The sequence below is a fragment of the Schistocerca gregaria genome, unplaced genomic scaffold (genome assembly GCF_023897955.1).
Source record: "Schistocerca gregaria isolate iqSchGreg1 unplaced genomic scaffold, iqSchGreg1.2 ptg000333l, whole genome shotgun sequence".
Lineage (NCBI taxonomy): Eukaryota > Metazoa > Arthropoda > Insecta > Orthoptera > Acrididae > Schistocerca > Schistocerca gregaria.
In genome coordinates this window covers 7,809,967-7,836,074 of record NW_026061799.1, presented here as the reverse complement: position 1 = coordinate 7,836,074, position 26,108 = coordinate 7,809,967, and positions in this window count along the sequence as shown.

Below are 26,108 nucleotides of genomic sequence, written 5' to 3'. Positions count from 1 at the left end.
GTCTTCCAGGGAACGATCAAAACGTAGACTTTTTGGGACATTACTCCCATGGAGGAAAGTGCGCATGGTGACTGTTGTATTCAATCCCGAAGCAATTTCTGTGTTTCATCAACACTCTGATAGTCCACAGATTACAGAATGCCTCCAGATGTGCATTGGAAACTACTACTGGTCTTCCAGGGATTGATCAAAGCGTAGACTGTTTGAGACATTACTCAAATGGAGGAAGGTGCACATAGTGAGTGTTGTATTCAATCCCGATACAATTTCTGTGTTTCATCAACACTCTGATAGTCCACAGATTACAGAATGCATCCAGATGTGCATCGGAAACTACTACTGGTCTTCCAGGGAACGATCAAAGCGTAGACTGTTTGGGACATTACTCCCATGGAGGAAAGTGCGCATGGTGACTGTTGTATTCAATCCCGATGCAATTTCTGTGTTGCTTCAACACTCTGATAGTCCACAGATTACAGAATGACTCCAGATGTTAATCGGAAACTACTACTGGTCTTCCTGGGAACGATCAAAGCGTAGACTGTTTCAGACATTACACCCATGGAGGAAAGTGCGGATGGTGACTGTTTTATTCAATCCCGATGCAATTTCTGTGTTTCATCAACACTCTGATAGTCCACAGATTACAGAATGCGTCCAGATGTGCATTGGAAACTACTACTTGTCTTCCAGGGAACGAATAAAGCGTAGACTGTTTGAGACATACCACCTGTGGAGGAATGTGCGCTTGGTGACTGTTGTATTCAATCCCGATGCAATTTCTGTGTTTCATCAACTCTCTGATAGTGAACAGATTACAGAATGCCACCAGATGTGCATCGGAAACTACTACTGGTCTTCCAGGGAACGATCAAACCGCAGACTGTTTGAGACATACCTCCCGTGGAGGAAAGTGCGCATGGTGACTGTTGTATTCAATCCCGATGCAATTTCTGAGTTTCATCAATACTCTGATAGTCCATAGATTTCAGAATGCCACCAGATGTGCATAGGAAATACTACTGGTCTTCCAGGGAACGATCAATGCTTAGACTTCTTGAGAATTACTCCTATGGAGGAAAGTGCGCATTGTGACTGTTGTATTCAATCCCGATGCAATTTCTGTGTTTCATCAACACAATGATAGTCCACAGATTACAGAATGCCTCCAGATGTGCATCGGAAACTACTACTGGTCTTCCAGGAAAGGATCAAAGCGTAGACTGTTTGAGACATTACATTTATGGAGGAATGTACGCATGGTGACTGTTGTATTCAATCCCGAAGCATTTTCTGTGTTTCATGAACACTCTGATAGTCCACAGATTAAAGAATGCCACGAGATGTACTTCGGAAACTACAACTGGTCTTCCCGGGAACGATCAAAGCGTAGACTGCTTGAGACATTACTCCCATGGATGAAAGTGCGCATGGTGACTGTTGTATTCAATCCCGATGCAATTTCTGTGTTTCATCAACACTCTGATAGTCCACAGATTACAGAAAGCCTAAGGATGTTCATCGGAAACTACTACTGGTCTTCCAGGGAACGATCAAATCGTAGACTGTTTGAGACATTACTCCCATGGAGGAAACAGCGCATGGAGAATGTTGTATCAAATACCGATTCAATTTCTGTGTTTCATCAACACTCTGATAGTCCACAGATTACATAAAGCCTCCAGATGTTCATCGGAAACTACTACTGGTCTTCCAGGGAACGATGAAAGGCTAGACTGTTAGAGACATTACTCCCATGGAGGAAAATTAGCATGGTGACTGTTTTATTCAATCCCGATGCAATTACTGTGTTTCATCAACACTCTGATAGTCTAGACATTACAGAATGCCACCAGAAGTGCATCGGAAACTACTCCTGGTCTTCCAGGGAACGATCAAAGCGTAGATTGTTTGAGACATTACTCCCGTGGAGGAAAGTGCGCATAGTGCCTGTTGTATTCAATCCCGATGCATTTTCTGTGTTTCATCAACACTCTGATACTCCACAGATTACAGAATGCCTCCAGATGTGCATCGGAAACTACTACTGGTCTTCCAGAGAACGATCAAATTGTAGAGTGTTTGAGACATTACTCCCAGGGAGGAAAGAGCGCATGGTGACTGTTGTATTCAATCCCGATACAATTTCTGTGTTTCATCAACACTCTGATAGTCCACAGATTACATAAAGCCTCCAGATGTTCATCGGAAACTACTACTGGTCTTCCAGGGAACGATCAAAGCGTAGACTGTTAGAGACATTACTCCCGTGGACGAAAGTGAGCATGGTGACTGTTTTATTCAATCCCGATGCAATTACTGTGTTTCATCAACACTCTGATAGTCTAGACATTACAGAATGCCACCAGAAGTGCATCGGAAACTACTCCTGGTCTTCCAGGGAACGATCAAAGCGTAGATTGTTTGAGACATTACTCCCGTGGAGGAAAGTGCGCATGGTGACTGTTGTATTCAATACCGATGCATTTTCTGTGTTTCATCAACACTCTGATACTCCACAGATTACAGAATGCCTCCAGATGTGCATCGGAAACTACTACTGGTCTTCCAGAGAACGATCAAAACGTAGACTGTTTGGGACATTACTCCCATGGAGGAAAGTGCGCATGGTGACTGTTGTATTCAATCCCGATGCAATTTCTGTGTTTCATCAACACTCTGATAGTCCACAGATTACAGAATGCCTCCAGATGTTAATCGGAAACTACTACTGGTCTTCCCGGGAACGATCAAAGCGTAGACTGTTTGAGACATTACTCCCATGGAGGAAAGTGCGGATGGTGACTGTTTTATTCAATCCCGATACAATTTCTGTGTTTCATCAACTCTCTGATACTCCACAGATTACAAAATGCCTCCAGATGGATATCGGAAACTACTACTGGTCTTCCAGGGAACGATCAAAGCGTAGACTGTTTGTGACATTACTGCCATGGAGGAAAGTGTGCATGGTGACTGTTGTATTCAATCCCGATGCAATTTTTGTGTTTCATCAACACTCTGATAGTCCACAGATTACAGAATGCCTCCAGATGTTAATCGGAAACTACTAATGGTCATCCAGGGAACGATCAAAGCGTAGACTGTTTGGGACATTACTCCCATGGAGGAAAGTGCGCATGGTGACTGTTGTATTCAATCCCGATGCAATTTCTGTGTTTCATCAATACTCTGATAGTCCACAGATTACAGAATGCCTACAGATGTTAATCGGAAACTACTACTGGTCTTCCAGGGAACGATCAAAGCGTAGACTGTTTCAGACATTACACCCATGGAGGAAAGTGCGGATGGTGACTGTTTTATTCAATCCCGATGCAATTTCTGTGTTTCATCAACTCTCTGATACTCAACAGATTACAGAATGCCTCCAGATGTGCATCGGAAACTACTACTTGTCTTCCAGGGAACGAATAAAGCGTAGACTGTTTGAGACATTGTTTTTATGGAAGAAACAGCGCATGGTGACTGTTGTATGCAATCCCGATGGAATTTCTGTGTTTCATCAACACTCTGATAGTCCACAGATTACAGAATGCCTCCAGATGTGCATCGGAAACTACTACTTGTCTTCCAGGGAACGAATAAAGCGTAGACTGTTTGAGACATTGCTTTTATGGAAAAAACAGCACATGGTGACTGTTGTATTCAATCCCGATGGAATTTCTGTGTTTCATCAACGCTCTGATAGTCCACATATTACAGAATGCCTCAAGATGTGCATCGGAAACTACTACTGGTCATTCCGGGAACGATCAAAGCGTAGACTGCTTGAGACATTACTCCCATGGAGGAATGTGAGCATGGTGACAGTTTTATTCAATCCCGAGGCAATTACTGTGTTTCATCAACACTCTGATAGTCTAGACATTACAGAATGCCACCAGAAGTGCATCGGAAACTACTACTGGTCTTCCAGGGAACGATCAAAGCGTAGATTGTTTGAGACATTACTCCCTTGGAGGAAAGTGCGCATGGTGACTGTTGTATTCAATCCCGATGCCTTTTCTGTGTTTCATCAATACTCTGATAGTCCACATATTACAGAATGCCACCAGAAGTGCATCGGAAACTACTACTGGTCTTCCAGGGAACGATCAAAACGTTGACTGTTTGGGACATAACTCCCATGGAGGAACGTGCGCATGGTGACTGTTTTATTCAATCCCGATACAATTTCTGTGTTTCATCAACTCTCTGATACTCCACAGATTACAGAATGCCTCCAGATGCGCATCGGAAACTACTACTGGTTTTCCAGGGAACGATCAAAGCGTAGACTGTTTGAGACATTACTGCCATGGAGGAAATTGTGCATGGTGACTGTTGTATTTAATCCCAATGCAATCTGTGTTTCATCAAAACTCTGATAGTCCACAGATTACAGAATGCATCCAGATGTGCATCGGAAACTACTATTGGTCTTCCAGGGAACGATCAAAGCGTAGACTGTTTGGGACATTACTCCTATGGAGGAAAGTGCGCATGGTGACTGTTGTATTCAATCCCGATGCAATTTCTGTGTTGCATCAACACTCTGAAAGTCCACAGATTACAGAATGCCTACAGATGTTAATCGGAAACTTCTACTGGTCTTCCAGGGAACGATCAAAGCGTAGACTGTTTCAGACATTACACCTATGGAGGAAAGTGCGGATGGTGACTGTTTTATTCAATCCCGATGCAATTTCTGTGTTTCATCAACTCTCTGATACTCCACAGATTACAGAATGCCTCCAGATGTGCATCGGAAACTACTACTGGTCTTCCAGGGAACGATCAAAGCGTAGACTGTTTGAGACATTACTCAAATGGAGGAAGGTGCACATGGTGAGTGTTGTATTCAATCCCGATACAATCTCTATGTTTCATCAACACTCTGATAGTCCACAGATTACAGAATGCATCCAGATGTGCATCGGATACTACTACTGGTCTTCCAGGGAACGATCAAATCGTAGACTGTTTGGGAATTTACTCCTATGGAGGAAAGTGCGCATGGTGACTGTTGTATTCAATCCCGATGCAATTTCTGTGTTGCATCAACACTCTGAAAGTCCACAGATTACAGAATGCCTCCAGATGTTAATCGGAAACTACTACTGGTCTTCCCTGGGAACGATCAAAGTGTAGACTGTTTCAGACATTACACCCATGGAGGAAAGTGCGGATGGTGACTGTTTTATTCAATCCTGATGGAATTTCTGTGTTTCATCAACCCTCTGATACTCCACAGATTACAGAATGCCTCCAGATGTGCATCGGAAACTACTACTTGTCTTCCAGGGAACGAATAAAGCGTAGACCATTTGAGACATTGCTTTTATGGAAGAAACAGCGCATGGTGACTGTTGTATGCAATCCCGATGGAATTTCTGTGTTTCATCAACACTCTGATAGTCCACAGATTACAGAATGCCTCCAGATGTGCATCGGAAAGTAATACTGGTCTTTCCGGGAACGATCAAAGCGTAGACTGCTTGAGACATTACTCCCATAGAGGAAACTGAGCATGGTGACTGTTTTATTCAATCCCGAGGCGATGACTGTGTTTCATCAACACTCTGATAGTCTAGACATTACAGAATGCCACCAGAAGTGCATCGGAAACTACTACTGGTCTTCCAGGGAACAATCAAAGCGTAGATTGTTTGAGAAATTACTCCCTTGTAGGGAAGTGCGCATGGTGACTGTTGTATTCAATCCCGATGCATTTTCTGTGTTTCATCAACACTCTGATACTCCACAGATTACAGATAGCCTTCAGATGTTCATCGGAAACTACTACTGGTCTTCCAGGGAACGATCAAAACGTTGACTGTTTGGGACATTACTCCCATGGAGGAAAGTGCGCATGGTGACTGTTGTATTCAATCCCGATGCAATTTCTGTGTTTCATCAACACTCTGATAGTCCACAGATTACAGAATGCCTCCAGATGTTAATGGGAAACTACTAGTGGTCTTCCCAGGAACGATCAAAGCGTAGACTGTTTCAGACATTACGCCCATGGAGGAAAGTGCGGATGGTGACTGTTTTATTCAATCCCGATACAATTTCTGTGTTTCATCAACACTCTGATACTCTACAGATTACAGAATGCCTCCAGATGGGCATCGGAAACTACTACTGGTCTTCCAGGGAACGATCAAAGCGTAGACTGTTTGAGACATTACTGCCATGGAGGAAATTGTGCATGGTGACTGTTGTATTTAATCCCAATGCAATCTGTGTTTCATCAACACTCTGATAGTCCACAGATTACAAAATGCCTCCAGATGTTAATCGGAAACTTCTACTGGTTATCCAGGGAACGATCAAAGCGTAGACTGTTTGGGACATTACTCCCATGGAGGAAAGTGCGCATGGTGACTATTGTATTCAATCCCGATGCAATTTCTGTGTTTCATCAATACTCTGATAGTCCACAGATTACAGAATGCCACCAGATGTGCATAGGAAATACTACTGGTCTTACAGGGAACGATCAATGCGTAGACTGCTTGAGAATTACTCCTATGGGGGAAAGTGCGCATTGTGACTGTTGTATTCAATCCCGAAGCAATTTCTGTGTTTCATCAACACTCTGATAGTCCACAGATTACAGAATGCCTCCAGATGTGCATCGGAAACTACTACTGGTCTTCCAGGGAACGATCAAAGCGTAGACTGTTTGAGACATTACACAAATGGAGGAAGGTGCACATGGTGAGTGTTGTATTCAATCCCGATACAATTTCTATGTTTCATCAACACTCTGATAGTCCACAGATTACAGAATGCATCCAGATGTGCATCGGAAACTACTACTGGTCTTCCCTGGGAACGATCAAAGTGTAGACTGTTTCAGACATTACACCCATGGAGGAAAGTGCGGATGGTGACTGTTTTATTCAATCCTGATGCAATTTCTGTGTTTCATCAACCCTCTGATAGTCCACAGATTACAGAATGCCTCCAGATGTGCATCGGAAACTACTACTTGTCTTCCAGGGAACGAATAAAGCGTAGACCGTTTGAGACATTGCTTTTATGGAAGAAACAGCGCATGGTGACTGTTGTATGCAATCGCGATGGAATTTCTGTGTTTCATCAACACTCGGATAGTCCACAGATTACAGAAGGCCTCCAGATGTGCATCGGAAAGTAATACTGGTCTTTCCGGGAACGATCAAAGCGTAGACTGCTTGAGACATTACTCCCATAGAGGAAAGTGAGCATGGTGACTGTTTTATTCAATCCCGAGGCGATGACTGTGTTTCATCAACACTCTGATAGTCTAGACATTACAGAATGCCACCAGAAGTGCATCGGAAACTACTACTGGTCTTCCAGGGAACAATCAAAGCGTAGATTGTTTGAGAAATTACTCCCTTGGAGGGAAGTGCGCATGGTGACTGTTGTATTCAATCCCGATGCATTTTCTGTGTTTCATCAACACTCTGATACTCCACAGATTACAGAAAGCCTTCAGATGTTCATCGGAAACTACTACTGGTCTTCCAGGGAACGATCAAAACGTTGACTGTTTGGGACATTACTCCCATGGAGGAAAGTGCGCAAGGTGACTGTTGTATTCAATCCCGATGCAATTTCTGTGTTTCATCAACACTCTGATAGTCCACAGATTACAGAATGCCTCCAGATGTTAATCGGAAACTACTAGTGGTCTTCCCAGGAACGATCAAAGCGTAGACTGTTTCAGACATTACGCCCATGGAGGAAAGTGCGGATGGTGACTGTTTTATTCAATCCCGATACAATTTCTGTGTTTCATCAACTCTCTGATACTCCACAGATTACAGAATGCCTCCAGATGGGCATCGGAAACTACTACTGGTCTTCCAGGGAACGATCAAAGCGTAGACTGTTTGAGACATTACTGCCATGGAGGAAATTGTGCATGGTGACTGTTGTATTTAATACCAATGCAATCTGTGTTTCATCAACACTCTGATAGTCTAGACATTACAGAATGCCACCAGAAGTGCATCGGAAACTACTACTGGTCTTCCAGGGAACGATCAAAGCGTAGATTGTTTGAGACATTACTCCCTTGGAGGAAAGTGCGCATGGTGACTGTTGTATTCAATCCCGATGCCTTTTCTGTGTTTCATCAATACTCTGATAGTCCACATATTACAGAATGCCACCAGAAGTGCATCGGAAACTACTACTGGTCTTCCAGGGAACGATCAAAACGTTTTCTGTTTGGGACATTACTCCCATGGAGGAACGTGCGCATGGTGACTGTTTTATTCAATCCCGATACAATTTCTGTGTTTCATCAACTCTCTGATACTCCACAGATTACAGAATGCCTCCAGATGGGCATCGGAAACTACTACTGGTTTTCCAGGGAACGATCAAAGCGTAGACTGTTTGAGACATTACTGCCATGGAGGAAATTGTGCATGGTGACTGTTGTATTTAATCCCAATGCAATCTGTGTTTCATCAAAACTCTGATAGTCCACAGATTACAGAATGCATCCAGATGTGCATCGGAAACTACTATTGGTCTTCCAGGGAACGATCAAAGCGTAGACTGTTTGGGACATTACTCCTATGGAGGAAAGTGCGCATGGTGACTGTTGTATTCAATCCCGATGCAATTTCTGTGTTGCATCAACACTCTGAAAGTCCACAGATTACAGAATGCCTACAGATGTTAATCGGAAACTTCTACTGGTCTTCCAGGGAACGATCAAAGCGTAGACTGTTTCAGACATTACACCCATGGAGGAAAGTGCGGATGGTGACTGTTTTATTCAATCCCGATGCAATTTCTGTGTTTCATCAACTCTCTGATACTCCACAGATTACAGAATGCCTCCAGATGTGCATCGGAAACTACTACTGCTCTTCCAGGGAACGATCAAAGCGTAGACTGTTTGAGACATTACTCAAATGGAGGAAGGTGCACATGGTGAGTGTTGTATTCAATCCCGATACAATCTCTATGTTTCATCAACACTCTGATAGTCCACAGATTACAGAATGCATCCAGATGTGCATCGGATACTACTACTGGTCTTCCAGGGAACGATTAAATCGTAGACTGTTTGGGACATTACTCCTATGGAGGAAAGTGCGCATGGTGACTGTTGTATTCAATCCCGATGCAATTTCTGTGTTGCATCAACACTCTGAATGTCCACAGATTACAGAATGCCTCCAGATGTTAATCGGAAACTACTACTGGTCTTCCCTGGGAACGATCAAAGTGTAGACTGTTTCAGACATTACACCCATGGAGGAAAGTGCGGATGGTGACTGTTTTATTCAATCCTGATGCAATTTCTGTGTTTCATCAACCCTCTGATACTCCACAGATTACAGAATGCCTCCAGATGTGCATCGGAAACTACTACTTGTCTTCCAGGGAACGAATAAAGCGTAGACCATTTGAGACATTGCTTTTATGGAAGAAACAGCGCATGGTGACTGTTGTATGCAATCCCGATGGAATTTCTGTGTTTCATCAACACTCTGATAGTCCACAGATTACAGAATGCCTCCAGATGTGCATCGGAAAGTAATACTGGTCTTTCCGGGAACGATCAAAGCGTAGACTGCTTGAGACATTACTCCCATAGAGGAAACTGAGCATGGTGACTGTTTTATTCAATCCCGAGGCGATGACTGTGTTTCATCAAAACTCTGATAGTCTAGACATTACAGAATGCCACCAGAAGTGCATCGGAAACTACTACTGGTCTTCCAGGGAACAATCAAAGCGTAGATTGTTTGAGAAATTACTCCCTTGGAGGGAAGTGCGCATGGTGACTGTTGTATTCAATCCCGATGCATTTTCTGTGTTTCATCAACACTCTGATACTCCACAGATTACAGAAAGCCTTCAGATGTGCATCGGAAACTACTACTGGTCTTCCAGGGAACGATCAAAGCGTAGACTGTTTGAGACTTTAAACCTGTATAGGAATGTGCGCTTGGTGACTGTTGTATTCAATCCCGATGCAATTTCTGTGTTTCATCAACACTCTGATAGTCCACAGATTACAGAATGCCTCCAGATGTTAATGGGAAACTACTAGTGGTCTTCCCAGGAACGATCAAAGCGTAGACTGTTTCAGACATTACGCCCATGGAGGAAAGTGCGGATGGTGACTGTTTTATTCAATCCCGATACAATTTCTGTGTTTCATCAACACTCTGATACTCCACAGATTACAGAATGCCTCCAGATGGGCATCGGAAACTACTACTGGTCTTCCAGGGAACGATCAAAGCGTAGATTGTTTGAGACATTACTCCCTTGGAGGAAAGTGCGCATGGTGACTGTTGTATTCAATCCCGATGCCTTTTCTGTGTTTCATCAATACTCTGATAGTCCACATATTACAGAATGCCACCAGAAGTGCATCGGAAACTACTACTGGTCTTCCAGGGAACGATCAAAACGTTGACTGTTTGGGACATTACTCCCATGGAGGAACGTGCGCATGGTGACTGTTTTATTCAATCCCGATACAATTTCTGTGTTTCATCAACTCTCTGATACTCCACAGATTACAGAATGCCTCCAGATGGGCATCGGAAACTACTACTGGTTTTCCAGGGAACGATCAAAGCGTAGACTGTTTGAGACATTACTGCCATGGAGGAAATTGTGCATGGTGACTGTTGTATTTAATCCCAATGCAATCTGTGTTTCATCAAAACTCTGATAGTCCACAGATTACAGAATGCATCCAGATGTGCATCGGAAACTACTATTGGTCTTCCAGGGAACGATCAAAGCGTAGACTGTTTGGGACATTACTCCTATGGAGGAAAGTGCGCATGGTGACTGTTGTATTCAATCCCGATGCAATTTCTGTGTTGCATCAACACTCTGAAAGTCCACAGATTACAGAATGCCTACAGATGTTAATCGGAAACTTCTACTGGTCTTCCAGGGAACGATCAAAGCGTAGACTGTTTCAGACATTACACCCATGGAGGAAAGTGCGGATGGTGACTGTTTTATTCAATCCCGATGCAATTTCTGTGTTTCATCAACTCTCTGATACTCCACAGATTACAGAATGCCTCCAGATGTGCATCGGAAACTACTACTGGTCTTCCAGGGAACGATCAAAGCGTAGACTGTTAGAGACATTACTCAAATGGAGGAAGGTGCACATGGTGAGTGTTGTATTCAATCCCGATACAATCTCTATGTTTCATCAACACTCTGATAGTCCACAGATTACAGAATGCATCCAGATGTGCATCGGATACTACTACTGGTCTTCCAGGGAACGATCAAATCGTAGACTGTTTGGGACATTACTCCTATGGAGGAAAGTGCGCATGGTGACTGTTGTATTCAATCCCGATGCAATTTCTGTGTTGCATCAACACTCTGAATGTCCACAGATTACAGAATGCCTCCAGATGTTAATCGGAAACTACTACTGGTCTTCCCTGGGAACGATCAAAGTGTAGACTGTTTCAGACATTACACCCATGGAGGAAAGTGCGGATGGTGACTGTTTTATTCAATCCTGATGCAATTTCTGTGTTTCATCAACCCTCTGATACTCCACAGATTACAGAATGCCTCCAGATGTGCATCGGAAACTACTACTTGTCTTCCAGGGAACGAATAAAGCGTAGACCATTTGAGACATTGCTTTTATGGAAGAAACAGCGCATGGTGACTGTTGTATGCAATCCCGATGGAATTTCTGTGATTCATCAACACTCTGATAGTCCACAGATTACAGAATGCCTCCAGATGTGCATCGGAAAGTAATACTGGTCTTTCCGGGAACGATCAAAGCGTAGACTGCTTGAGACATTACTTCCATAGAGGAAACTGAGCATGGTGACTGTTTTATTCAATCCCGAGGCGATGACTGTGTTTCATCAACACTCTGATAGTCTAGACATTACAGAATGCCACCAGAAGTGCATCGGAAACTACTACTGGTCTTCCAGGGAACAATCAAAGCGTAGATTGTTTGAGAAATTACTCCCTTGGAGGGAAGTGCGCATGGTGACTGTTGTATTCAATCCCGATGCATTTTCTGTGTTTCATCAACACTCTGATACTCCACAGATTACAGAAAGCCTTCAGATGTGCATCGGAAACTACTACTGGTCTTCCAGGGAACGATCAAAGCGTAGACTGTTTGAGACTTTAAACCTGTATAGGAATGTGCGCTTGGTGACTGTTGTATTCAATCCCGATGCAATTTCTGTGTTTCATCAACACTCTGATAGTCCACAGATTACAGAATGCCTCCAGATGTTAATGGGAAACTACTAGTGGTCTTCCCAGGAACGATCAAAGCGTAGACTGTTTCAGACATTACGCCCATGGAGGAAAGTGCGGATGGTGACTGTTTTATTCAATCCCGATACAATTTCTGTGTTTCATCAACACTCTGATACTCCACAGATTACAGAATGCCTCCAGATGGGCATCGGAAACTACTACTGGTCTTCCAGGGAACGATCAAAGCGTAGACTGTTTGAGACATTACTGCCATGGAGGAAATTGTGCATGGTGACTGTTGTATTTAATCCCAATGCAATCTGTGTTTCATCAACACTCTGATAGTCCACAGATTACAGAATGCCTCCAGATGTTAATCGGAAACTTCTACTGGTTATCCAGGGAACGATCAAAGCGTAGACTGTTTGGGACATTACTCCCATGGAGGAAAGTGCGCATGGTGACTATTGTATTCAATCCCGATGCAATTTCTGTGTTTCATCAATACTCTGATAGTCCACAGATTACAGAATGCCACCAGATGTGCATAGGAAATACTACTGGTCTTCCAGGGAACGATCAATGCGTAGACTGCTTGAGAATTACTCCTATGGGGGAAAGTGCGCATTGTGACTGTTGTATTCAATCCCGAAGCAATTTCTGTGTTTCATCAACACTCTGATAGTCCACAGATTACAGAATGCATCCAGATGTGCATCGGAAACTACTACTGGTCTTCCCTGGGAACGATCAAAGTGTAGACTGCTTCAGACATTACACCCATGGAGGAAAGTGCGGATGGTGACTGTTTTATTCAATCCTGATGCAATTTCTGTGTTTCATCAACCCTCTGATACTCCACAGATTACAGAATGCCTCCAGATGTGCATCGGAAACTACTACTTGTCTTCCAGGGAACGAATAAAGCGTAGACCGTTTGAGACATTGCTTTTATGGAAGAAACAGCGCATGGTGACTGTTGTATGCAATCGCGATGGAATTTCTGTGTTTCATCAACACTCTGATAGTCCACAGATTACAGAATGCCTCCAGATGTGCATCGGAAAGTAATACTGGTCTTTCCGGGAACGATCAAAGCGTAGACTGCTTGAGACATTACTCCCATAGAGGAAAGTGAGCATGGTGACTGTTTTATTCAATCCCGAGGCGATGACTGTGTTTCATCAACACTCTGATAGTCTAGACATTACAGAATGCCACCAGAAGTGCATCGGAAACTACTACTGGTCTTCCAGGGAACAATCAAAGCGTAGATTGTTTGAGAAATTACTCCCTTGGAGGAAAGTGCGCATGGTGACTGTTGTATTCAATCCCGATGCATTTTCTGTGTTTCATCAACACTCTGATACTCCACAGATTACAGAAAGCCTTCAGATGTTCATCGGAAACTACTACTGGTCTTCCAGGGAACGATCAAAACGTTGACTGTTTGGGACATTACTCCCATGGAGGAAAGTGCGCAAGGTGACTGTTGTATTCAATCCCGATGCAATTTCTGTGTTTCATCAACACTCTGATAGTCCACAGATTACAGAATGCCTCCAGATGTTAATCGGAAACTATTAGTGGTCTTCCCAGGAACGATCAAAGCGTAGACTGTTTCAGACATTACGCCCATGGAGGAAAGTGCGGATGGTGACTGTTTTATTCAATCCCGATACAATTTCTGTGTTTCATCAACTCTCTGATACTCCACAGATTACAGAATGCCTCCAGATGTGCATCGGAAACTACTACTGGTCTTCCAGGGAACGATCAAAGCGTAGACTGTTTGAGACATTACTGCCATGGAGGAAATTGTGCATGGTGACTGTTGTATTTAATACCAATGCAATCTGTGTTTCATCAACACTCTGATAGTCCACAGATTACAGAATGACTCCAGATGTTAATCGGAAACTTCTACTGGTAATCCAGGGAACGATCAAAGCGTAGACTGTTTGGGACATTACTCCCATGGAGGAAAGTGCGCATGGTGACTATTGCATTCAATCCCGATGCAATTTCTGTGTTTCATCAATACTCTGATAGTCCACAGATTACAGAATGCCACCAGATGTGCATAGGAAATACTACTGGTCTTCCAGGGAACGATCAATGCGTAGACTGCTTGAGAATTACTCCTATGGGGGAAAGTGCGCATTGTGACTGTTGTATTCAATCCCGAAGCAATTTCTGTGTTTCATCAACACTCTGATAGTCCACAGATTATAGAATGCCTCCAGATGTGCATCGGAAACTACTACTGGTCTTCCAGGGAACGATCAAAGCGTAGACTGTTTGAGACATTACTGCCATGGAGGAAATTGTGCATGGTGACTGTTGTATTTAATACCAATGCAATCTGTGTTTCATCAACACTCTGATAGTCCACAGATTACAGAATGACTCCAGATGTTAATCGGAAACTTCGACTGGTAATCCAGGGAACGATCAAAGCGTAGACTGTTTGGGACATTACTCCCATGGAGGAATGTGCGCATGGTGACTGTTGTATTCAATCCCGATGCATTTTCTGTGTTTCATCAACACTCTGATACTCCACAGATTACAGAAAGCCTCCAGATGTTCATCGGAAACTACTACTGGTCTTCCTTGGAACGATCAAAGCGTAGACTGTTTCAGACATTACAGCCATGGAGGAAAGTGCGGATGGTGACTGTTTAATTCAATCCCGATGCAATATCTGTGTTTCATCAACACTCTGATAGTCCACAGATTACAGAATGCCTCCAGATGTGCATCGGAAACTACTACTTGTCTTCCAGGGGACGAATAAAGCGTAGATTGTTTGAGACATTGCTTTTATGGAAGAAACAGCGCATGGTGACTGTTGTATTCAATCCCGATGGAATTTCTGTGTTTCATCAACACTCTGATAGTGCACAGATTACAGAATGCCTCCAGATGTGCATCGGAAACTACTACTGGTCTTTCCAGGAACGATCAAAGCGTAGACTCCTTGAGACTTTACTCCCATGGAGGAAAGTGAGCATGGTGACTGTTTTATTCAATCTCGAGGCAATTACTGTGTTTCATCAACACTCTGATAGTCTAGACATTACAGAATGCCACCAGAAGTGCATCGGAAAATACTACTGGTCTTCCAGGGAACGATCAAAGCGTAGATTGTTTGAGACATTACTCCCTTGGAGGAAAGTGCGCATGGTGACTGTTGTATTCAATCCCGATGCATTTTCTGTGTTTCATCAACACTCTGATACTCCACAGAATTTAGAAACCCTTCAGATGTTCATCGGAAACTACTACTGGTCTTCCAGGGAACGATCAAAACGTTGACTGTTTGGGACATTACTCCCATGGAGGAAAGTGCTCATGGTGACTGTTGTATTCAATCCCGATGCAATTTCTGTGTTTCGTCAACACTCTGATAGTCCACAGATTACAGAATGCCTCCAGATGTGCATCGGAAACTACTACTGCTCTTCCAGCGAACGATCAAATTGTAGAGTGTTTGAGACATTACTCCCATGGAGGAATGTGCGCATAGTGACTGTTGTATTCAATCCCGATTCAATTTTTGTGTTTTATCAACACTCTGATACTCCACAGATTACAGAATGCCTCCAAATGTGCATCGGAAACTACTACTGGTCTTCCAGGGAACGATCAAAGCGTAAACTCTTTGAGACATTACTCCCATGGACGAAAGTGCGCATGCTGACTGTTGTATTCAATCCCGATGCATTTTCTGTGTTTCATCAACACTCTGATAGTCCACAGGTTACAGAATGCCACGAGATGTGCATCGGAAACTACTACTGGTCTTCCCGGGAACGATCAAAGCGTAGACTGTTAGAGACATTACTGCCATGGAGGAAAGTGTGCATGGTGACCGTTGTATTCAATTCCAATGCAATTTCTGTGTTTCATCAACACTCTGATACTCCACAGATTACAGAATGCCTCCAAATGTGCATCGGAAACTACTACTGGTCTTCCCGGGAACGATCAAAGTGTATACTGTTTGAGACAATACTCCCATGGAGGAAAGTGCGCATGGTGACTGTTGTATTCAATCCCGATGCATTTTCTGTGTTTCATCAACACTCTGATACTCCACAGATTACAGAAAGCCTCCAGATGTTCATCGGAAACTACTACTGGTCTTCCAGGGAACGATCAAAACGTAGACTGTTTGGGACATTACTAACATGGAGGAAAGTGCGCATGGTGACTGTTGTATTCAATCTCGGTGCAATTTCTGTGTTTCATCAACACTCTGATAGACCACAGATTACATAATGCCTCCAGATGTTAATCGGAAACTACTACTGGTCTTCCAGGGAACGATCAAATTGTAGAGTGTTTGAGACATTACTCCCATGGAGGAATGTGCGCATAGTGACTGTTGTATTCAATCCCGATGCAATTTCTGTGATTTATCAACACTCTGATACTCCACAGATTACAGAATGCCTCCAAATGTGCATCGGAAACTACTACTGGTCTTCCAGGCAACGATCAAAGCGTAAACTCTTTGAGACATTACTCCCATGGAGGAAAGTGCGCATGGTGACTGTTGTATTCAATCCCGATGCATTTTCTGTGTTTCATCAACACTCTGATAGTCCACAGATTACAGAATGCCACGAGATGTGCATCGGAAACTACTACTGGTCTTCCCGGGAACGATCAAAGCGTAGAGTGTTTGAGACATTACTCCCATGGAGGAATGTGCGCATAGTGACTGTTGTATACAATCCCGATGCAATTTCTGAGTTTTATCAACACTCTGATACACCACAGATTACAGAATGCCTCCAAATGTGCATAGGAAACTACTACTGGTCTTCCAGGGAACGATCAAAGCGTAAACTGTTTCAGACATTACAGCCATGGAGGAAAGTGCGGATGGTGACTGTTTTATTCAATCCCGATGCAATATCTGTGTTTCATCAACACTCTGATAGTCCACAGATTACAGAATGCCTCCAGATGTGCATCGGAAACTACTACTTGTCTTCCAGGGGACGAATAAAGCGTAGATTGTTTGAGACATTGCTTTTATGGAAGAAACAGCCCATGGTGACTGTTGTATTCAATCCCGATGGAATTTCTGTGTTTCATCAACACTCTGATAGTGCACAGATTACAGAATGCCTCCAGATGTGCATCGGAAACTACTACTGGTCTTTCCAGGAACGATCAAAGCGTAGACTGCTTGAGACTTTACTCCCATGGAGGAAAGTGAGCATGGTGACTGTTTTATTCAATCTCGAGGCAATTACTGTGTTTCATCAACACTCTGATAGTCTAGACATTACAGAATGCCACCAGAAGTGCATCGGAAAATACTACTGGTCTTCCAGGGAACGATCAAAGCGTAGATTGTTTGAGACATTACTCCCTTGGAGGAAAGTGCGCATGGTGACTGTTGTATTCAATCCCGATGCATTTTCTGTGTTTCATCAACACTCTGATACTCCACAGAATTTAGAAACCCTTCAGATGTTCATCGGAAACTACTACTGGTCTTCCACGGAACGATCAAAACGTTGACTGTTTGGGACATTACTCCCATGGAGGAAAGTGCTCATGGTGACTGTTGTATTCAATCCCGATGCAATTTCTGTGTTTCGTCAACACTCTGATAGTCCACAGATTACAGAATGCCTCCAGATGTTAATCGGAAACTACTACTGGTCTTCCCGGGAACGATAAAAGCGTAGACTGTTTCAGACATTACTCCCATGGAGGAAAGTGCGGAAGGTGACTGTTTCATTCAATCCCGATACAATTTCTGTGTTTCATCAACTCTCTGATACTCCACAGATTACAGAATGCCTCCAGATGGGCATCGGAAACTACTACTGGTCTTCCAGGGAACGATCAAAGCGTAGACTGTTTGAGACATTACTGCCATGGAGGAAAGTGTGCATGGTGACCGTTGTATTCAATTCCAATGCAATTTCTGTGTTTCATCAATACTCTGATAGTCCACAGATTACAGAATGCCTCCAGATGTGCATCGGAAACTACTACTGCTCTTCCAGCGAACGATCAAATTGTAGAGTGTTTGAGACATTACTCCCATGGAGGAATGTGCGCATAGTGACTGTTGTATTCAATCCCGATTCAATTTTTGTGTTTTATCAACACTCTGATACTCCACAGATTACAGAATGCCTCCAAATGTGCATCGGAAACTACTACTGGTCTTCCAGGGAACGATCAAAGCGTAAACTCTTTGAGACATTACTCCCATGGACGAAAGTGCGCATGCTGACTGTTGTATTCAATCCCGATGCATTTTCTGTGTTTTATCAACACTCTGATAGTCCACAGGTTACAGAATGCCACGAGATGTGCATCGGAAACTACTACTGGTCTTCCCGGGAACGATCAAAGCGTAGACTGTTAGAGACATTACTGCCATGGAGGAAAGTGTGCATGGTGACCGTTGTATTCAATTCCAATGCAATTTCTGTGTTTCATCAACACTCTGATACTCCACAGATTACAGAATGCCTCCAAATGTGCATCGGAAACTACTACTGGTCTTCCCGGGAACGATCAAAGTGTATACTGTTTGAGACAATACTCCCATGGAGGAAAGTGCGCATGGTGACTGTTGTATTCAATCCCGATGCATTTTCTGTGTTTCATCAACACTCTGATACTCCACAGATTACAGAAAGCCTCCAGATGTTCATCGGAAACTACTACTGGTCTTCCAGGGAACGATCAAAACGTAGACTGTTTGGGACATTACTAACATGGAGGAAAGTGCGCATGGTGACTGTTGTATTCAATCTCGGTGCAATTTCTGTGTTTCATCAACACTCTGATAGACCACAGATTACATAATGCCTCCAGATGTTAATCGGAAACTACTACTGGTCTTCCAGGGAACGATCAAATTGTAGAGTGTTTGAGACATTACTCCCATGGAGGAATGTGCGCATAGTGACTGTTGTATTCAATCCCGATGCAATTTCTGTGATTTATCAACACTCTGATACTCCACAGATTACAGAATGCCTCCAAATGTGCATCGGAAACTACTACTGGTCTTCCAGGCAACGATCAAAGCGTAAACTCTTTGAGACATTACTCCCATGGAGGAAAGTGCGCATGGTGACTGTTGTATTCAATCCCGATGCATTTTCTGTGTTTCATCAACACTCTGATAGTCCACAGATTACAGAATGCCACGAGATGTGCATCGGAAACTACTACTGGTCTTCCCGGGAACGATCAAAGCGTAGAGTGTTTGAGACATTACTCCCATGGAGGAATGTGCGCATAGTGACTGTTGTATACAATCCCGATGCAATTTCTGTGTTTTATCAACACTCTGATACACCACAGATTACAGAATGCCTCCAAATGTGCATAGGAAACTACTACTGGTCTTCCAGGGAACGATCAAAGCGTAAACTCTTTGAGACATTACTCCCATGGAGGAAATTGCGCATGGTGACTGTTGTATTCAATCCCGATGCACTTTCTGTGTTTCATCAACACTCTGATAGTCCACAGATTACAGAATGCCACGAGATGTGCATCGGAAACTACTACTGGTCTTCCCGGGAACGATCAAAGCGTAGACTGTTTGAGACATTACTCCCATTGAGGAATGTGCGCATAGTGACTGTTGTATTCAATCCCGATGCAATTTCTGTGTTTTATCAACACTCTGATACTAAACAGATTACAGAATGCCTCCAAATGTGCATCGGAAACTACTACTGGTCTTCCAGGGAACGATCAAAGCGTAAACTCTTTGAGACATTACTCCCATGGAGGAAAGTGCGCATGGTGACTGTTGTATTCAATCCCGATGCATTTTCTGTGTTTCATCAACACTCTGATAGTCCACAGATTACAGAATGCCACGAGATGTGCATCGGAAACTACTACTGTTCTTCCCGGGAACGATCAAAGTGTAAACTGTTTGAGACATTACTTTTATGGAGGAATGTGCTCATGGTGATTGTTGTATTCAATCCCGATGCAATTTCTATGTTTCATCAACAGTCTGATAGTCCACAGATTACAGAATGCCTCCAGATGTTAATCGGAAACTACTACTGGTCTTCCCGGGAACGATCAATGCGTAGACTGTTTCAGACTTTACTCCCATGGAGGAAAGTGCGGATGGTGACTGTTTTATTCAATCCCGATACAATTTCTGTGTTTCATCAACTCTCTGATACTCCACAGATTACGGAATGCCTCCAGATGGGCATCGGAAACTACTACTGGTCTTCCAGGGAACGATCAAAGCGTAGACTGTTTGAGACATTACTGCCATGGAGGAAAGTGTGTATGGTGACTGTTGTATTCAATCCCGATGCAATTTCTGTGTTTCATCAACACTCTGATAGTCCACAGATTACAGAATGCCTCCAGATGTTAATCGGAAACTTCTACTGGTCTTCCAGGGAACGATCAAATTGTAGAGTGTTTGAGACATTACTCCCATGGAGGAATGTGCGCATAGTGACTGTTGTATTCAATCCCGATGCAATTTCTGTATTTTATCAACACTCTGATACTCCACAGATTACAGACTGCCTCCAAATGTGCATCGGAAACTACTACTGGCCTTCCAGGGAACGATCAAAGCGTAAACTCTTTGAGGCATTACTCCCATGGAGGAAAGTGCGCATGGTGACTGTTGTATTCAATCCCGATGCATTTTCTGTGTTTCATCAACACTCTGATAGTCCACAGAATACAGAATGCCACGAGATGTGCATCGGAAACTACTACTGGTCTTCCCGGGAACGATCAAAGTGTAGACTGTTTGAGATATTACTCCCATGGAGGAAAGTGCGCATGGAGACTGTTGTATTCAATCCCGATGCAATTTCTGTGTTTCATCAACACTCTGATACTCCACAGATTTCAGAATGCCTCCAGATGTGAAGTTGAAACTACTACTGGCGTTCCAGTGAACGATCAAAGCGTAGACTGTTTGAGACATTACTTTTATGGAGGAATGTGCTCATGGTGATTGTTGTATTCAATCCCGATTCAATTTCTATGTTTCATCAACACTCTGATAGTCCACAGATTACAGAATGCCTCCAGATGTTAATCGGAAGCTACTACTGGTCTTCCCGGGAACGATCAAAGCGTAGACTGTTTCAGACATTACTCCCACGGAGGAAAGTGCGGATGGTGACTGTTTTATTCAATCCCGATACAATTTCTGTGTTTCATCAACTCTCTGATACTCCACAGATTACAGAATGCCTTCAGATGGGCATCTGAAACTACTACTGGTCTTCCAGGGAACGATCAAAGCGTAGACTGTTTAAGACATTACTGCCATGGAGGAAATTGTGCATGGTTACTGTTGTATTCAATCCCAATGCAATCTGTGTTTCATCAACACTCTGATAGTCCACAGATTACAGAATGCCTCCAGATGTTAATCGGAAACTACTACTGGTCTTTCCGGGAACGATCAAAGCGTAGACTGTTTCAGACATTACTCCCATGGAGGAAAGTCCGGATGGTGACTGTTTCATTCAATCCCGATACAATTTCTGTGTTTCATCAACTCTCTGATACTCCACAGATTACAGAATGCCTCCAGATGTGCTTCGGAAACTACTACTGCTCTTCCAGCGAACGATCAAATTGTAGAGTGTTTGAGACATTACTCCCATGGAGGAATGTGCGCATAGTGACTGTTGTATTCTATCCCGATGCAATTTTTGTGTTTTATCAACACTCTGATACTCCACAGATTACAGATTGTCTCCAAATGTGCATCGGAAACTACTACTGGTCTTCCAGGGAACGATCAAAGCGTAAACTCTTTGAGACATTACTCCCATGGACGAAAGTGCGCATGCTGACTGTTGTATTCATTCCCGATACATTTTCTGTGTTTTATCAACACTCTGATAGTCCACAGATTACAGAATGCCACGAGATGTGCATCGGAAACTACTACTGGTCTTCCCGGGAACGATCAAAGCGTAGACTGTTAGAGACATTACTCCCATGGAGGAATGTGCGCATAGTGACTGTTGTATTCAATCCCAATGCAATATCTGTGTTTTATCAACACTCTGATACTCCACAGATTACAGAATGCCTCCAAATGTGCATCGGAAACTACTACTGGTCTTCCCGGGAACGCTCAAAGTGTAGACTGTTTGAGACAATACTCCCATGGAGGAAAGTGCGCATGGTGACTGTTGTATTCAATCCCGATGCATTTTCTGTGTTTCATCAACACTCTGATACTCCACAGATTACAGAAAGCCTCCAGATGTTCATCGGAAACTACTACTGGTCTTCCAGGGAACGATCAAAACGTAGACTGTTTGGGACATTACTCCCATGGAGGAAAGTGCGCATGGTGACTGTTGTATTCAATCCCGATGCAATTTCTGTGTTTCATCAATACTCTGATAGACCACAGATTACAGAATGCCTCCAGATGTTAATCGGAAACTACTACTGGTCTTCCAGGGAACGATCAAATTGTAGAGTGTTTGAGACATTACTCCCATGGAGGAATGTGCGCATAGTGACTGTTGTATTCAATCCCGATGCAATTTCTGTGTTTTATCAACACTCTGATACTCCACAGATTACAGAATGCCTCCAAATGTGCATCGGAAACTACTACTGGTCTTCCAGGGAACGATCAAAGCGTAAACTCTTTGAGACATTACTCCCATGGAGGAAAGTGCGCATGGTGACTGTTGTATTCAATCCCGATGCATTTTCTGTGTTTCATCAACACTCTGATAGTCCACAGATTACAGAATGCCACGAGATGTGCATCGGAAACTACTACTGGTCTTCCCGGGAACGATCAAAGCGTAGAATGTTTGAGACATTACTCCCATGGAGGAATGTGCGCATAGTGACTGTTGTATTCAATCCCGATGCAATTTCTGTGTTTTATCAACACTCTGATACTAAACAGATTACAGAAAGCCTCCAGATGTTCATCGGAAACTACTACTGGTCTTCCAGGGAACGATCAAAACGTAGACTGTTTGGGACATGACTCCCATGGAGGAAAGTGCGCATGGTGACTGTTGTATTCAATCCCGATGCAATTTCTGTGTTTCATCAACACTCTGATAGACCACAGATTACAGAATGCCTCCAGATGTTAATCGGAAACTACTACTGGTCTTCCCGGGAACGATCAAAGTGTAGACTGTTAGAGATATTACTCCCATGGAGGAAAGTGCGCATGGTGACTGTTGTAATCAATCCCAATGCAATTTCTGTGTTTCATCAACACTCTGATACTCCACAGATTACAGAATGCCTCCAGATGTGCAGTTGAAACTACTACAGGCCTTCCACTGAACGATCAAAGCGTAGACTATTTGAGACATTGCTCCTATGGAGGAAACTGCGCATGGAGAATGTTGTATTCAATCCCGATGCAGTTTCTGTGTTTCATCAACACTCTGATAGTCCACAGATTACAGGATGCCTCCAGATGTTAATCGGAAACTACTACTGGTCTTCCAGGGAACGATCAAAGCGTAGACTGTTTGAGACATTACTTTTATGGAGGAATGTGCTCATGGTGATTGTTGTATTCAATCCCGATGCAATTTCTATGTTTCATCAACAGTCTGATAGTCCACAGATTACAGAATACCTCCAGATGTTAATCGGAAACTACTACTGGTCTTCCCGGGAACGATCAATGCGTAAACTGTTTCAGACTTTATTTCCATGGAGGAAAGTGCGGATGGTGACTGTTTTATTCAATCCCGATACAATTTCTGTGTTTCATCAACTCTCTGATACTCCACAGATTACGGAATGCCTCCAGATGGGCATCGGAAACTACTACTGGTCTTCCAGGGAACGATCAAAGCGTAGACTGCTTGAGACTTTACTCCCATGGAGGAAAGTGAGCATGGTGACTGTTTTATTCAATCTCGAGGCAATTACTGTGTTTCATCAACACTCTGATAGTCTAGACATTACAGAATGCCACCAGAAGTGCATCGGAAAATACTACTGGTCTTCCAGGGAACGATCAAAGCGTAGATTGTTTGAGACATTACTCCCTTGGAGGAAAGTGCGCATGGTGACTGTTGTATTCAATCCCGATGCATTTTCTGTGTTTCATCAACACTCTGATACTCCACAGAATTTAGAAACCCTTCAGATGTTCATCGGAAACTACTACTGGTCTTCCAGGGAACGATCAAAACGTTGACTGTTTGGGACATTACTCCCATGGAGGAAAGTGCTCATGGTGACTGTTGTATTCAATCCCGATGCAATTTCTGTGTTTCGTCAACACTCTGATAGTCCACAGATTACAGAATGCCTCCAGATGTTAATCGGAAACTACTACTGGTCTTCCCGGGAACGATAAAAGCGTAGACTGTTTCAGACATTACTCCCATGGAGGAAAGTGCGGAAGGTGACTGTTTCATTCAATCCCGATACAATTTCTGTGTTTCATCAACTCTCTGATACTCCACAGATTACAGAATGCCTCCAGATGGGCATCGGAAACTACTACTGGTCTTCCAGGGAACGATCAAAGCGTAGACTGTTTGAGACATTACTGCCATGGAGGAAAGTGTGCATGGTGACCGTTGTATTCAATTCCAATGCAATTTCTGTGTTTCATCAACACTCTGATAGTCCACAGATTACAGAATGCCTCCAGATGTGCATCGGAAACTACTACTGCTCTTCCAGCGAACGATCAAATTGTAGAGTGTTTGAGACATTACTCCCATAGAGGAATGTGCGCATAGTGACTGTTGTATTCAATCCCGATGCAATTTTTGTGTTTTATCAACACTCTGATACTCCACAGATTACAGAATGCCTCCAAATGTGCATCGGAAACTACTACTGGTCTTCCAGGGAACGATCAAAGCGTAAACTCTTTGAGACATTACTCCCATGGACGAAAGTGCGCATGCTGACTGTTGTATTCAATCCCGATGCATTTTCTGTGTTTTATCAACACTCTGATAGTCCACAGGTTACAGAATGCCACGAGATGTGCATCGGAAACTACTACTGGTCTTCCCGGGAACGATCAAAGCGTAGACTGTTAGAGACATTACTCCCATGGAGGAATGTGCGCATAGTGACTGTTGTATTCAATCCCAATGCAATATCTGTGTTTTATCAACACTCTGATACTCCACAGATTACAGAATGCCTCCAAATGTGCATCGGAAACTACTACTGGTCTTCCCGGGAACGATCAAAGTGTATACTGTTTGAGACAATACTCCCATGGAGGAAAGTGCGCATGGTGACTGTTGTATTCAATCCCGATGCATTTTCTGTGTTTCATCAACACTCTGATACTCCACAGATTACAGAAAGCCTCCAGATGTTCATCGGAAACTACTACTGGTCTTCCAGGGAACGATCAAAACGTAGACTGTTTGGGACATTACTAACATGGAGGAAAGTGCGTATGGTGACTGTTGTATTCAATCCCGATGCAATTTCTGTGTTTCATCAACACTCTGATAGACCACAGATTACATAATGCCTCCAGATGTTAATCGGAAACTACTACTGGTCTTCCAGGGAACGATCAAATTGTAGAGTGTTTGAGACATTACTCCCATGGAGGAATGTGCGCATAGTGACTGTTGTATTCAATCCCGATGCAATTTCTGTGATTTATCAACACTCTGATACTCCACAGATTACAGAATGCCTCCAAATGTGCATCGGAAACTACTACTGGTCTTCCAGGCAACGATCAAAGCGTAAACTCTTTGAGACATTACTCCCATGGAGGAAATTGCGCATGGTGACTGTTGTATTCAATCCCGATGCACTTTCTGTGTTTCATCAACACTCTGATAGTCCACAGATTACAG